Source organism: Pseudophryne corroboree, chromosome 8, assembly GCF_028390025.1.
Source record: "Pseudophryne corroboree isolate aPseCor3 chromosome 8, aPseCor3.hap2, whole genome shotgun sequence".
Taxonomy (NCBI): domain Eukaryota; kingdom Metazoa; phylum Chordata; class Amphibia; order Anura; family Myobatrachidae; genus Pseudophryne; species Pseudophryne corroboree.
The window spans coordinates 414300645-414315319 of record NC_086451.1 but is presented as its reverse complement, the minus strand read 5'-3'; the positions used below and the strand labels follow the sequence as shown (position 1 = coordinate 414315319).

The following is a 14675-nucleotide window of genomic DNA, read 5'->3' as shown; positions in this document are numbered from 1 at the left end:
TCCTCCTCTTCACGGAGGGCATTCAACTGGGAGCATGACTCCACCCGATCCTGCCAGTCACTCTCGTCGGCGCTTCCGATGCCAGAGTCGTCCTCCATCTGTTCTGGGAGGGATTCGTCGGCGGACAGCTCACCGTAGTCCGAGTCCTCCTCCACCGATACCTGGACTAGGGGACTATTTTCCTCCTCAGCGTACTTCTTCGCTTCCGCTGGCACCTCTGCTTCCTCAGCGTACTCCTTCGCTTCCGCTGGCATCTCTAGGTACCCAGGACACATCTGTTCCGCACGTCCTGGTCGTGGACGGTTCCATCGCGGGGAGATTCCGGACGTCTCAGTCACTGGGTCTTCACGCTTTTCTTCGCAGCGTGGTCTCTTCACCTCCCAGTCGTCCACCTCCGCCTTATGCGGGAAAGGATTCTGCCTTACTGGGGTCTCTTTCTTGGGACAGAGTAGGTCCGCGGCATCTTCCCAGGGGCACTCACTGGCCGCATGTCCTGGTCGCCGACACTTCCAACAAGGGAGGGCCACTGCCACCTTCTCCAAGACGGGTTCCTGGTCCACCTCCTTCACTGGGGAATCTTCACCCGTTGGTTCCGGCTCAGAGGAAATGGGCACCTGCAAACTAACTTCAAGCAGGGTCTTCCGCTCCATTTCCCTGGTTTCCTCCTCCCATCTCTGGGCACGACCATCCGCCATCATCCGGTCTTCATTCCACGGACAATCGGGAAGCGCATGTCCTCTCGCCTCGCAGAGCGCACACACAGGCTCTGCAGCCACCCGGTCCCAAAGTTGCTGACGAGACTCCGTCATCTGCTTCACCGTGGCCTCGTAGTCCGTCCTGTCTTCCGTCCATGGACATTCCAGGAGCCGATGTCGGGGATCTCCACAGCTTTCACACCAGGGATCAACCTCGTCTTCGCTCAACTCTTCGTCCCAGGGACAACTGTTGTGCTCATGCCCGTAGTTTCCGCAGAGCAAACACCAGGTCTCCTTCTTCGCTTGGCCCTTCTGACGTCTTCGGTCCGCTTCCTGGACCACCTTCTTTGGGGACGTCTCTCGCCAAGTACACTTGCCGACAAAGTGCCCTGTTTGCCGACATTTCTTGCAGGGCGTCACAGCGGTCTTCTTGCGCCCCTTCTCCCGGCGCTCTTCCTTTCCACGCTGGACCGACCGCTGCACCATCTTCAGGAGGTCTGCCCCAGACACCGTCACCCAGTCGCTCTGGTCCGCACGCGTCCGTGGGTGAGTCTGTTCCGGAGCCATCCGCAGGGAGGTCTTCTTGGTGGCGTTCCACATCGTGTCCGTGATCCGGTCTCCTTGATCCTGCCGACTACGCCAAGTGTGAGAGGTGCGGCTGCGGTGTGGTGGTGCCTGCTGCCGTGCAGGTGTAGATTCGGTACTCACCAGGCGCCGCTCTCACTCTCACCTTCAGGTACCGGAACCTTCAACGGACCTGGCAATCTTCAATCGGATCCGGACACGGCGATTCCCTGTCGGAGCTGACCGACGACCGAGCTGAGGAGAGAATAGGTTACCTCAAGGGGGGTATCAACCCTTCTTCCACCGGAAAAGGGGATACCCCAGGGGTGACCGCGACCTTCACCGGTTGGGTGAAAGGTCATCACCGGCACAAAGCCTCAGCCACCCAGATTTCACACACTCGCGCTCTCGCACGTAGTGTGATGAAAAGGATTCTCACGTCCGTGAGCAATCCCGACTCCGGCGCTCGGGGACAGACAAGGGACAAACGTACACGGATGCTACTCACCGTCACAAGTCTTGCACTCCGATCTTCTCCACTTACAGGTCCCTGTAAGGAGGCAAAGAGAAACAGCCGTGCAGGGCCAAGAACTACCCTAGTGTGCGTCCGCTACACTAGCTACATAAACAGAGCCCTCAAACTAGCTCGTGTGGGTGGTGCAACACAACTATGCACAACTTAAACAACACATACACTTTGCCCTGCACGGTAACAACATACATCACAATATCGGAAACAAGATCACACGGTGCTGTCCCTTTAAATCCCTCCCGCTGGAAAGGGGGTGGGCGCCGCACGGCCTACTCACCTCCTGTACCTTCCCTTATGTGGGCCCCAGGCCTGCCTACCTAAATACCTCAGGGTGGCCTGGGCCTAGCGCCCAGTGCCACCTTTATTCACCTCAGGGGTCTTATTCACTGGGCCTAGCGCCCCCTAGCTGCACACAGGCCGGAGGCCTGATTTCGCCCACGGGCCTAGCGCCCGCCTAACTTGTTGCCCGTTGGGTGACCTGGGCCTTGTGCCCAAGGTCACCTTATCATATCCCTAATCGGCCAAAATACACTAGGACCTAATGCCCCCACTGCTGTCCACAGTCAGCACCGCTGATGTGCCTACAGGGCACATCTCTACATTGCCTACTTTTGAAAAAGCATTTCAGGGAGAGTGTTAAAGTAACACCTATCAGAGCTGACGTATACTTCTATATCTGAGAGGCGTATCATAAAAATGACTTACATCCAAATGTAAATGAGCCCTAAACTTGGTAAGAGCTACTTGTTGAAGAAAAGACACTGATATTTTTCAGTATTTGTTTGTTCGTGTATTGTGTTTTACAAGAGGTTCCTTATACTGTAAGTGGCCATGAGAAACCGTATTTATAATGCATGTAGCCATATGGATCATTGTGCAGGGAGATTGCTGCACTATTCAGGGAGTGAGGGAGGTCGCTACTATTTCAGGGAGTCTCCTGCAGAATGCGGGAGGGTAGGCAACTATGGTGGAAATCTGGTGGAGATTTGATTATGGATGTGCGGAAACGATAATCAGGGGAGGCCATAGACAGGGCCGGTGCTAGGGTGTTCGGCGCCCCCCTGCAAACTATAAATTTGCGCCCTCCCATATTCCTTTGGCGCGCGCCGGGAAAAGGGGTGTGGTCTCACAAGTAAGGGGCATGGCCACACAATAGTACCCCCATTTAAAATTACGCCACAATGTAGCACAATCTTATTAATCTTATACGTAATGCCCCACCCGTAGTAGTAGCGTCCTTATATGTAATGCACCCCAGTAATAGTAGCATTCTTATACATAATGCCCCCCCAGTAGTAGTAGTGTCCTTATACATAATGCCCCCCCAGTAGTAGTAGCATCCTTATACATAATGCCCCCCAGTAGTAGTAGCATCCTTATACATAATGCCCCCCAGTAGTAGTAGTGTCCTTATACATAATGCCCCCCCCAGTAGTAGTAGCATCCTTACACATAATCCCCCCCAGTAGTAGTAGCATCCTTATACATAATGCCCCCCCCGTAGTAGTAGCGTCCTTATACATAATGCCCCCCCAGTAGTAGTAGCATCCTTATACATAATGCCCCCCAGTAGTAGTAGCGTCCTTATACGTAGTGCACCCCCAGTAGTAGACGCGTCCTTATACGTAATACCCCCCAGTAGTAGTAGCGTCCTTATACGTAGTGCACCCCCAGTAGTAGACGCGTCCTTATACGTAATACCTCCCAGTAGTAGTAGCGTCCTTATACGTAGTGCACGCCCAGCAGTAGAAGCGTCCTTATACGTAATCCCCCCCTAGAAGTAGTAGCGTCCTTATATGTAATGCCCCCCAGTAGTAGTAGCGTCCTTATACGTAATGCCCTCCCAGTAGTAGTAGCGTTCTTATACGTAATGTGCCCCCAGTAGTGGTACCGTCCTTATACATAATGCTCTGCGCACTAGTAGCATCCTTATACGTAATGCCCTCCCCCCAGTAGTAGCATTGTTATACGTAATGCCCTCCCAGTAATAGTAGCGTCCTTATACATAATGCCCTCAAGTAGTAGTATCGTCCTTATACGTAATGCCCCCCCCAGTAGTAGTAGCGTCCTTATACGTAGTGCACCCCAGTAGTAGTATCGTCCTTATACGTAATGCCCCCCCCCAGTAGTAGTAGCGTCCTTATACGTAGTGCACCCCAGTAGTAGTATCGTCCTTATACGTAATGCCCCCAGCCCCAGTAGTAGTAGCGTCCTTACACGTAATGGCCCACCCAATAGTAGCGTTGCTACACGTAATGCCCCCCCCCGTAGTAATAGCGTCCTTATACGTAATGCCCCCCCCCAGTAGTAGTATCGTCCTTATACGTAATGCCCCCACCCCCAGTAGTAGTATCATCCTTATACGTAATGCCCCCCAGTAGTAGTAGCATCCTTATACGTAGTGCACCCCAGTAGTAGTATCGTCCTTATACGTAATGCCCCCCCCCCCCAGTAGTAGTAGCGTCCTTATACGTAATGCCCCCCCCAGTAGTAGTAGCGTTCTTACATGTAATGCCCCCCCCAGTAGTAGTAGCGTCCTTATACGTAATGCCCCCCCCCCAGTAGCAGTAGCGTCCTTATACGTAATGACCCCCCCAGTAGTAGTAGCGTTCTTACATGTAATGCCCCCCCCAGTAGTAGCGTCGTTATACGTAATGCCCCCCCAGTAGTAGTGTCCATAAAGTGCGCGCACAGACATACCTCACACACACACACACACACACACACACACACACACACACACACACAATTCACACATATATACACACACATACACACCCACCATATACACACACACTTCTCTCTCACCCTCCACTTACCTAAGCCAGTCTCCCTCTGTACATGAGCACTGCAGCCTGGTCCGTGTAGCCCCGCCCCTTCTGATCCGTTTAGCCACGCCCCTTCCGTCCTGTGTAGCTCCGCCCCCTTCTGTCCTGTACTCGGCGCTGTCACACAGCACAGGTGAGGGGAGGGAGGAGGCTTTTCATGCTGCAGGTGCCCGCTGCCAGTGCCTGTCATACAGTGACAGACACAGCACTGGCAGCTGCACCAGCAGCAGGGGGGACAGGACGGCGCAGCAGGGAAGGAATGCAGAGCAGGGGGAGCGCCTATCCGTCCCAGCGCCTCCCTGCACTGCATCCCTTCGCTGAGCGGGTAGCGCCGGGCCTGGCCATAGACTTTTTTTCTCAAGGGTTTTGACTATAATAATGATTAGAATAATACAAAGAAAATATTTCTAATATATGCTTTATATTTTTTAGATACTTTATAAAGTCAAAACTCTGGAGCATATGTTAGCATAATAGCATCACCTGCCGCACATCACTGATAGTTAGATATGACAGACAGACATGAGATTAATATATATACATATATATATATATATATATATATATATTCAGCAAGTGGCCTGACATGCCCTGTAATTGCTAGCAACTACGCCAGGGCCTGCACCATCCAACGGGGACAGATAAATAAACACAATGTGCGGCACGTTTCAATTTGAATAAATTGTCATCAGGATATGACAATCTATTCAAATTGAAACACTGATATTCTACCTGGCTGGTGTCTGAGCTTCACTGAATAGCCGAGAGTGTATGTATATATATATATATATATATATATATATATATATATATATCTCCAGCAAATTGAATCAGAGGGCGCTCTCAATCACTTAAACTGGTTACCAACTAAAAATTGACCAAATGATTATGGCTTTACACAATTTATTAAAAGCAAAGTATTGCCCAATCTAGACAGAGGTAACCCTTTTTCACAAATACAGATCACAATATATGTCAAATGTACAATAGTGTAGGGTTTCTTTTCTCTCTGTCTTCAACCCTGACGCGTTTCGTCCTTCGTGGACTTCTTCAGAGGGATGGTCAACACAGCAAATGGTCAGTCCATGAAGCAACCATATATGAATTCAATGGGTTGAAACACTCTAATGCTCAATAGTGTTGAACACTTTAGACTAAATTAGCAATGGACCTCTTTCCAAAAAACACGCTGGTCCAAATGGTATATGGGTAAATATCCCACTTTGGGTGAGCCTCAAAATAATGATGTGTGAGAGAAATAGGCCACAGATACAGCAGTAGTTCCTATGTGCTCTCCCAAGTGCTATTGAGCATTAGAGTGTTTCAACCCATTGAATTCATATATGGTTGCTTCATGGACTGACCATTTGCTGTGTTGACCATCCCACTGAAGAAGTCCACGAAGGACGAAACGCGTCAGGGTTGAAGACAGAGAGAAAAGAAACCCTACACTATTGTACATTTGACATATATTGTGATCTGTAATTGTGAAAAAGGGTTACCTCTGTCTAGATTGGGCAATACTTTGCTTTTAATAAATTGTGTAAAGCCATAATCATTTGGTCAATTTTTAGTTGGTAACCAGTTTAAGTGATTGAGAGCGCACTCTGATTCAATTTGCTGGAGGTGTTGTTTTGTATGGTCCTCACTAACAGGAGGATCGAATTAGAGGGCTGCCGCACCAGCGCAGTAATTAGGTATAATTGCGTTTTGATATATATATATATATATATATATATATTTATTGAGTATCCCTTATCCAAAATGCTTGGGACCAGAGGTATTTTGGATATGGGATTTTTCCGTATTGTGGAATAATTGCATACCATAATGAGATATCATGGCGATGGGACCTAAGTCTAAGCACAGAATGCATTTATGTTTCATTTACACCTATACACACAGCCTGAAGGTAATTTTAGCCAGTATTTGTAATAACTTTGTGCATTAAACAAAGTGTGTGTACATGTGTACATTCACACAATTCATTTATGTTTCAGATACACCTTACACACACAGCCTAAGGGTCATTTAATCTAATATTTTTAATAACTTTGTGTATTAAACAAAGTTTGTGTACATTGAGCCATCAGAAAACAAAGGTTTCACTATCTCACTCTGACTCAAAAAATTCTGTATTTCGGAATATTTCGGATTTCGGAATATTTGGATATGGGATACTCAACCTGTGTGTGTGTGTGTGTGTGTGTGTGTGTGTGTGTGTGTGTGTGTGTGTGTATATATATATATATATATATATATATACACACATACATACACACATACATACATACATACATACATAAATGCATACACATACATACATACATACATACATAAATACATACACATACATACCTATCAGATAGATAAATTGCTTATTATCTTTGCGAGGATTCTGGTAACCACTCTTTAGGAAACAGAAGACTGTGACACAGTTGTCACCTGAATTGCGGTGTTTGGCATTAGAACGATACATGATACATACATAAAGAAACTTTAGAATGTAAGCTCTCACGAGCAGGGCCCTCTTTCCTCATGTGCATTGACTTCCCTACTAATACCATTATCTACTCCATGTCACTACAGTGGCACCTAACCCTCGGTTTCTGCCACTATGCTGCTTATCTGAGTGCTGTGACCACTGATACAGCAATGTTTATAAACCATGTCCTAGTTTTTCTTGGTCTTGTAATGTAAGTGACTGTTTTCCTGTGTGCTCATGTGTTTATGTACTTTGTTAGATGCTGCGGAACCCTTGTGGCGCCACAGAAAGATTAAATAATAATGATAATAATAATAATAATAATACTAGCATGGAAAGTATTGTACAATGAAATATAGGATGAGATTTTGTTAAAACTGGATTACTGTATATGCTGCCCTCTAGTGGTAAATGATAGCACTACAAGTAACTGTACGGCCGTGAAGGCTGGCCCCCAAACAAAACAATGAACTAGAAAGCCACCCCCCACCCTCCCCAACACATGCACACAAAAATAAAAAATAAAACTCCCAAAAAAGTCAGGTTTTTTTTTGAGAAAAGAAAAACGCTCTCGTTTTATAAACGGTAAATCATTTTTCTTGACACATAGGAAGAGCAGGAGGAGCGGTATGGATCCATTGCTTTGCATTTGTTTTATTTTCAACCAATTAGCTATTGGGATGATTCAAATATCCTATCTACTTCTCTATAATTTTTTTATACATATTCCCTCTCTCCCAGGGCCGTAATAGGGCGATAATATCTTCTATATTTTCACCAATTTTCATCACTTGTTGAATTGCCTACATGTAGCTCATTACCATAAATAACGCATCACAATCACCAGCTTATGCATCACAGGGATGTTACAATGCCACTGTAAGCAGGGAAAATCTCTGTCTACAACCTGCTGGACTCAGTTGCTACTCAGACCTCAACTGGGTAGCTTCATATACAACGCGAAGGAAACGGACCGTGCCTTTCTGATTGTTTTCAGCAGTCAGAGTTATCACAGACAGTAATTAGAGTTTGATTCCTGCAGACACTTTTATTTGCGGGTTCAACAAATCAAGAATAAGACCTTGAATAAGAATGTGGAACGGTTTCCCATTCTCGTGCTGCCGCAAGGCAAGTCTACCGGATGAAGACTCATCAACTGGGGCCCATCGCACTGCTGTAGAGGACAGCGAGACTGGAAAATCTGGTGAGAGACGTTCACTCATCTGGCGCTTCAGGCGTTTTATGGCCAAAAAGAGACAACCCAAAAATGTCCAAACTGATGTCACCCACCTTGTCAGTGAGAGCCTGAAGAGTTCCCTGTCCTGTGTTGATTTATCTACCTACACACAGGCCACGCATGATACTTTTGCAAAGAGGGAAGCACCTGATGGCTGCGGGTCAGCAAAATACCAGATGGTACAGGCAACCACCAGTGAGCTCCTGAGCTGTCTCGGGGAGTTCATCCGTCGGAGGTGCAACAAGCTGAAGAATCTGTCACCTACACAGATTGCTCTATGGATGACAAGCATAGACAGGTATTTCTCTGGATGCGGACAGCTAGTAGGCTTCCTTACCCCGGCCAATGTAGTCTTCCTCTACATGCTTTGCCGAGAGGTCATTCCATCAGAGCTGGACAGTGAGCAGGAACTATAGGCATATCTGTCAACATGTCTGTACCTGGCATTCACATACATGGGTAGTGAAACCGCCTACCAACTGAGGCCTTTCCTGGTCGAAAGCTCAAAGGAAGCCTTTTGGAGCAGTTGCCTCTATGTGATTGACTTGATGAGTTCAAAGATGCTGCGCATCAATGCTGATAGACAATATTTCATCCAGATCTTTGGTGATCTTAAAGCTGAGGGTGGACAGGAGAACACAACAATGGCTTAGGATCGTCATGACTTGCTGGTGTTATATAAAGAAAAGGTCATCACACATCAGAGTTCCAGGCCCCATCCCCTGATCCGGCAGAGAAGACTCATGTCCATTGGTGCTCCATCTGGTCGCCGGGCAAATCGTGCCGATATCGTCTGGATGTGTACTAGGCCTAAGCTACTGTGCATTTACAATAAAAAAAGTTTTTGTTTCTACAAAATTGGTTGTTGCATTGTTTGCTTGACAGGTCTCATACATGGATAGGGTTCAACTATGCTAAATTCTCCAATATTCTCACTGTAACAATGCACTGTTGTTTAGAGGGGTCTGGTGGGGTATAAAGGATGATACTGTCTGTCACTGACCTAGGTTGGAGGTGTTGTGAACTCGGGGGTTCTCCCGATGGTAGAGGAGAGGAACCACAGTTGGGTCGGAACAGGGATGGCTTAATATAGGTCTTCCTCATACAAGACTCTGACAGTAAAGCTTGGTGAAAATATTAAAGAACTTTATTGCAGGAAGAGAGCAATACAATGTCACATGGCAGAGAAGGAACGTATGGGAAATGTCCAGGCCTATAGGAGAACTTGTAAGCAATGCTAAGGATTCCAGGAAAAGAAGTACTTGTGCGTGTTGGTACAAGATAATAATGACTGAAGAACTTGTAAGTGATGTTTTTAAAGATACTGGTGATTTGAAGAACTGGTGAACGGTGGTTAGAGACTCTGACGATTTGAAACACTTGTGAGCGGTGGTTAAAGGCACTGATGATTTGTATGACTTGAGAGCGGTGACTAAAGACACTGATGATTTATAAAACTTGAGAGCGGTGATTAAAGACACTGATGATTTGTAGAACTTGAGAGCGGTGGTTAAAGACACTGATGATTTGTAGAACTTGAGAACGGTGGTTAAAGACACTGATGATTTGTATGACTTGAGAGCGGTGATTAAAGACACTGGCAACTTGCAAAACTTGGGAGCGGGGATTAGCCCACAGCACACGCTGACTCCAAGAAGCACTGGTGACTGGATTGCAGAGAAACACACCAGCCGCGGTATACGCTGAACTGTGCAGCAACTGGCACCTGGAAGTGCCGGAGACACTGGGGTACGACTGCAGAGAGATACGTCGGGAACAAGAGCACTGGCATCCACGTCAGGGGAGAAGACGATACTCAGGCGCCGAGGCTCTGCCCGGCGTCTGACTTTGAATCTCGCGCCTCCGCTGGATTGGCGGAACAGTCCGATGACGTCACCTGCTCCCCGCCCACGTGATGCCGGGTGTCATGGTGGCGCCCCTGCCCCGGGGAACCGCCGGGAGCCGCGCCAGCCAGACGCCGGAGCCCGTGGACCACCGAAGGCGGAGGCCGCAACACAGATCAGCAGGCACGCAGGGGTAAGCGCGGTGAACGCCGCCTATGGCGTGTGACAGTACCCCCTCCTCCAGAAGTGGCCCCCGGACACTTTCCAGGTTTTGTTGGATGTCTGGAATGGAAAATCCGCACCAGTCGGGGAGCCATAACTTCAGTAGCCTTGACCCAGCTCCTCTCCTCAGGGCCAAAACCTTTCCACTCCACTAAATACTGTAGATTCTTGTGAAGATAACGAGAGTCAAGAATAGCTTTGATTTCAAAGTCCGTTCCAGCTTCAGACTCTGCAGAGGTTGGCCTCGGGGACTTTAAATGGAACCGGTTTAAAATAAGGGGGCGAAGGAGAGAAACATGAAAGGAGTTTGGTATCCGGAAGTGGGAAGGCAATCCCAATTTGCAGACAACCGGATTCAGGACTTGTAACACGGGGTAAGGACCAATAAACTTTTGGGCGAACTTCATAGTGGGCACTCTTAACCGGAGGTTGCGGGTGGAGAGCCATACCCTGTCACCAACCTTGTATTGGGGAGCTGCTCGTCGCTTCCTATCCGCAAAGAATTTATAGCGGCCGGAGACTCTCTTGAGATTAGCATGAACTCGACTCCAAATTTGACTGAAGTGCCGAAGAGTAGAGGCTGCAGCAGGAACATCCTCCGGAGGACAAATGGGTAATTCAGGAACTTGAGGATGGAACCCATAATTAATGAAAAATGGGGACTCACCAGTCGAAGAGTGGTACAGATGATTATGGGCAAACTAGGCCCAAGGCAACAGTTCCACCCAATCATCTTGCGAGGGAGAGAGATAAACACGGAGAAAAGTCTCTAAATCTTGATTGACGCGTTCAGTTTGCCCGTTGGTCTGTGGATGGTAAGCGGATGAAAACTTGAGTTTTATTTGTAAGGCCGTACAGAGAGCTCTCCAGAATCTTGCAGTGAATTGTACCCCCCGGTCAGAGATGATTTCCTGAGGTAAACCGTGCAGGCGGAAATGTTCTCGGATAAATAACTAAGCCAACTTGGGCGCTGATGGTAACCCGGTCAAAGGTACAAAATGTGCCATCTTAGAGAAACGGTCGATAATTACCCAGACAGTATTGTGACACTTGGAGAGGGCCAAATCAGTGACAAAGTCCATAGAGATATGGGTCCAGGGCCTCTGAGGAATGGACAGTGGATGCAACAACCCCGCAGGAGGCAAACAAGGAATTTTGTGCTGAGCACACTGAGGACATGAGTTGACATAATCTTGAATATCCTTCTTCATAGTGTCCCACCAGTGAGACCTTCGTAGAAACTCCCACATCTTTTGAACTCCAGGATGACCGGAAAACTTGGAAATGTGAGCCCACTGCAACAACCTAGGTCGAAATTTAGCAGGCACAGACATTCTCCCAGGAGGGGGACCCAGAGCGGTGGGAGCCGCCGACATAGAAACTGGACTGAGAATCAAAGCCTTCTCAACGGAATTCTCCTCATCCGAAGCTGTTAAGGAACGGGATAAAGCATCAGCCTTGGTGTTAAAAGTCCCAGCCCGGTACTTAATGACAAATGAAAACCGAGTAAAGAAGAGTGCCCATCTAGCTTGACGGGGATTCAAGCACTGGGCCGTCTTGAGGTACAGCAAATTCTTATGATCAGTGAAAATTGTAATTAGGTGTTTAGCACCTTCCAAAAGATATCTCCATTCCTCCAAGGCAGATTTTATTGCCAAAAGTTCTTTGTCTCCAATGGTGTAATTCTGTTCCGCAGGAGAGAATTTGCGAGAATGGAAACCACATGGATGTAACTTCCCATCTGGAGCGTACTGCGAAAGCACGGCACCTATGCCTACCGTGGAAGCATCAACCTCCAAAAAGAATGGTTTTGAAAAATCTGGTTGCTGAAGTACTGGAGCGGACATAAAGGCTGCCTTTAACTGAGCGAACGCTGCTATAGCTTCGGAGGACCAATGACTTGGGTCAGAACCCTTCTTGGTTAGGGCAGTAATAGGTGCCACGATGGTAGAGAATCCCTTTATGAATTTCCGGTAGTAATTTGCAAAGCCCAGAAATCGTTGTACCGCTTTCAAAGAAAGAGGCTAAGTCAAGTCCCGGATGGCAGTGAGTTTCTCTGGATCCATACGAAGCTCCGTGCCCGAAATGATGTAACCAAGAAATGGAATAGAAGAAACCTCAAAGGTACATTTGGAAATCTTGCCATAAAGATGATTCTCTCGTAATCGAAGAAGTACCTCTTTGACCTGAATTCTGTGCTCTGTGAGATTTTTAGAAAATATCAGAATGTCATCCAAATATACCACGACACTTAGGTATAGCATATCCCGAAAGACTTCGTTAATGAATCCCTGGAAGACGGCAGGAGCGTTGCTGAGGCCAAACGGCATTACCAGGTACTCGTAATACCCATCCCTGGTATTGAAGGCCGTCTTCCATTCGTCTCCTTGTCGGATACGTATCAAATTATAAGCTCCCCTTAAATCAGGTTTGGTGAAAACTCGGGCTCCGCGAACTCTATCAAAGAGCTCCGTAATGAGCGGCAAAGGATACTTATTCTTAATGGTGACATAATTTAGACCACGACAGTCAATACAGGGTCTTAGCCCTCCGTCCTTCTTCTTCACAAAAAAGAAACCCGCCCCCGCCGGGGAGGTAGAGGGGCGGATGAATCCTTTCTGCAGATTAGACTTGATATAGTCCGACATAGCTTGGGTCTCGGGTAATGATAAGGGATAAGTGCAACCCCGAGGCGGCATTTTCCCCGGAATGAGCTCAATGGGACAGTCCCAGGGTCTATGCGGTGGTAGCAGATCGGCCGCTTGCTCCGAGAACACGTCAGAAAACTCCCAATAGGCCTCCGGAATGAGCCCTTCATCTGACTTGGAAGATACACGGAGCGGATAGACAGGGGTGAGACAATTTGAATGACAAAAAGGACTCCAAGATGTTATTTGTGTCGAACTCCAGTCGACGTGAGGGTTGTGAAGTTTAAGCCAAGGAAGGCCAAGAACCAGATCGTGGGGCATCTCCCGAATCACTAGGAACTCCAGATGTTCTTGATGCAGAGCTCCCACTTGCAGTTTGATTGGTACTGTACAACTTGAAATCAGACCGTTAGAAATTTGGGTGCCATTGATAGCAGTCAACGTAATAGGTCGTTCGACCGACCGTAGCTGAAAACCCAGATTCTGAGCACAGGAAAGGGAAATAACATTTCCTGCAGCCCCTGAGTCCAGCAGAGCCTTAACGGGTTTGGCTATTGACTCGGAGAACAGAGACATGGAGAGTAAACAGTCCACTGACGGAGAAGGTTTAGAAGAAACCCCTAGCTCGACTCCTCCGGAACAAGCTAGGACTGCCCGTTTCCCGGACGAGACTTGCAAAACTTGAGAAAATGATCCGCGGCTCCACAGTAGAGGCAGAGTATACCCTCACGACGACGCTGACGTTCTTCTGGGGACAGCCGAGATCGATTAATCTGCATGGGTTCATCAGGACTTGGAATAGCCGTTTGCTTAGACGGAAAAGATCGGACCCTTGATCGATCTAACCGACTACGTTCACCACCTCGTTCCTGCATGCGAAGATCCAACTTTACACAGAGCGAGATCAACTGTTCTAAAGAATCCAGCAAATCTCTAGTGACCAACTCGTCCTTTAGACGATCGGAGAGCCCGTTCCAAAAGGCAGCCCAAAGGGCATAATTATTCCAACGCAGTTCTGAGGCTATGGTCTGAAAATTAATCACATACTGTCCCACTGAACGAGAGCCTTGTCGGACACGAAGCAAGTCTGCAGAGTCAGCGGTCATCCTGCCTGGCTCATCAAAGATCCTCCGGAATGACGCAATGAAATTGCTGTAACTAGAAACCAATGGATCAGATCGCTCCCATAACGGAGACACCCAATCCAACGCTGAACCCTCGAGCAAAGAAATAATGTATGCCACCTTGGACCGATCAGTAGGGAAGTTATGTGAAAGAAGTTCAAAGTGTACCTCGCACTGATTGAGAAAACCACGGCAATTCTTAGGATTCCCATTATAGCGAGAAGGAGTAGGGAGCTGAAGGCGTGACCTGGTTCCAGAGGAGGATGGAACATTACTAGAAACAACCACTGGAGCAGGTACTGGAGCTGGGGCCGGTACTACTGAAGCCAGAGAAGTCTGAATTTCATCCAGCCGGCCAGACATTTCCTGGAAATAATGCATCACCTGGCCCTGTGCTGCTTCCTGACTTTGTACTCGAGAAATCAAGTCCTGGATGGTACTTGCCTCTGGGCTCCGATCCCCCGGGTCCATGAGGCCTGAGTATACTGTCACTGAC

At 47.7% G+C, this 14675-nt stretch overlaps 1 protein-coding gene and 1 pseudogene across 2 annotated transcripts in view; both read left to right on the top strand.

Moving 5' to 3' along the window:
• The window catches only part of RASGRP4 (RAS guanyl releasing protein 4), a 138450-nt gene that overhangs the window by 68429 nt on the left and 55346 nt on the right, over positions 1 to 14675 (top strand). The window lies entirely within an intron of this gene.
• On the top strand, positions 8197 to 8994 carry LOC134948021 (cyclin-dependent kinase 5 activator 1-like; annotated as a pseudogene).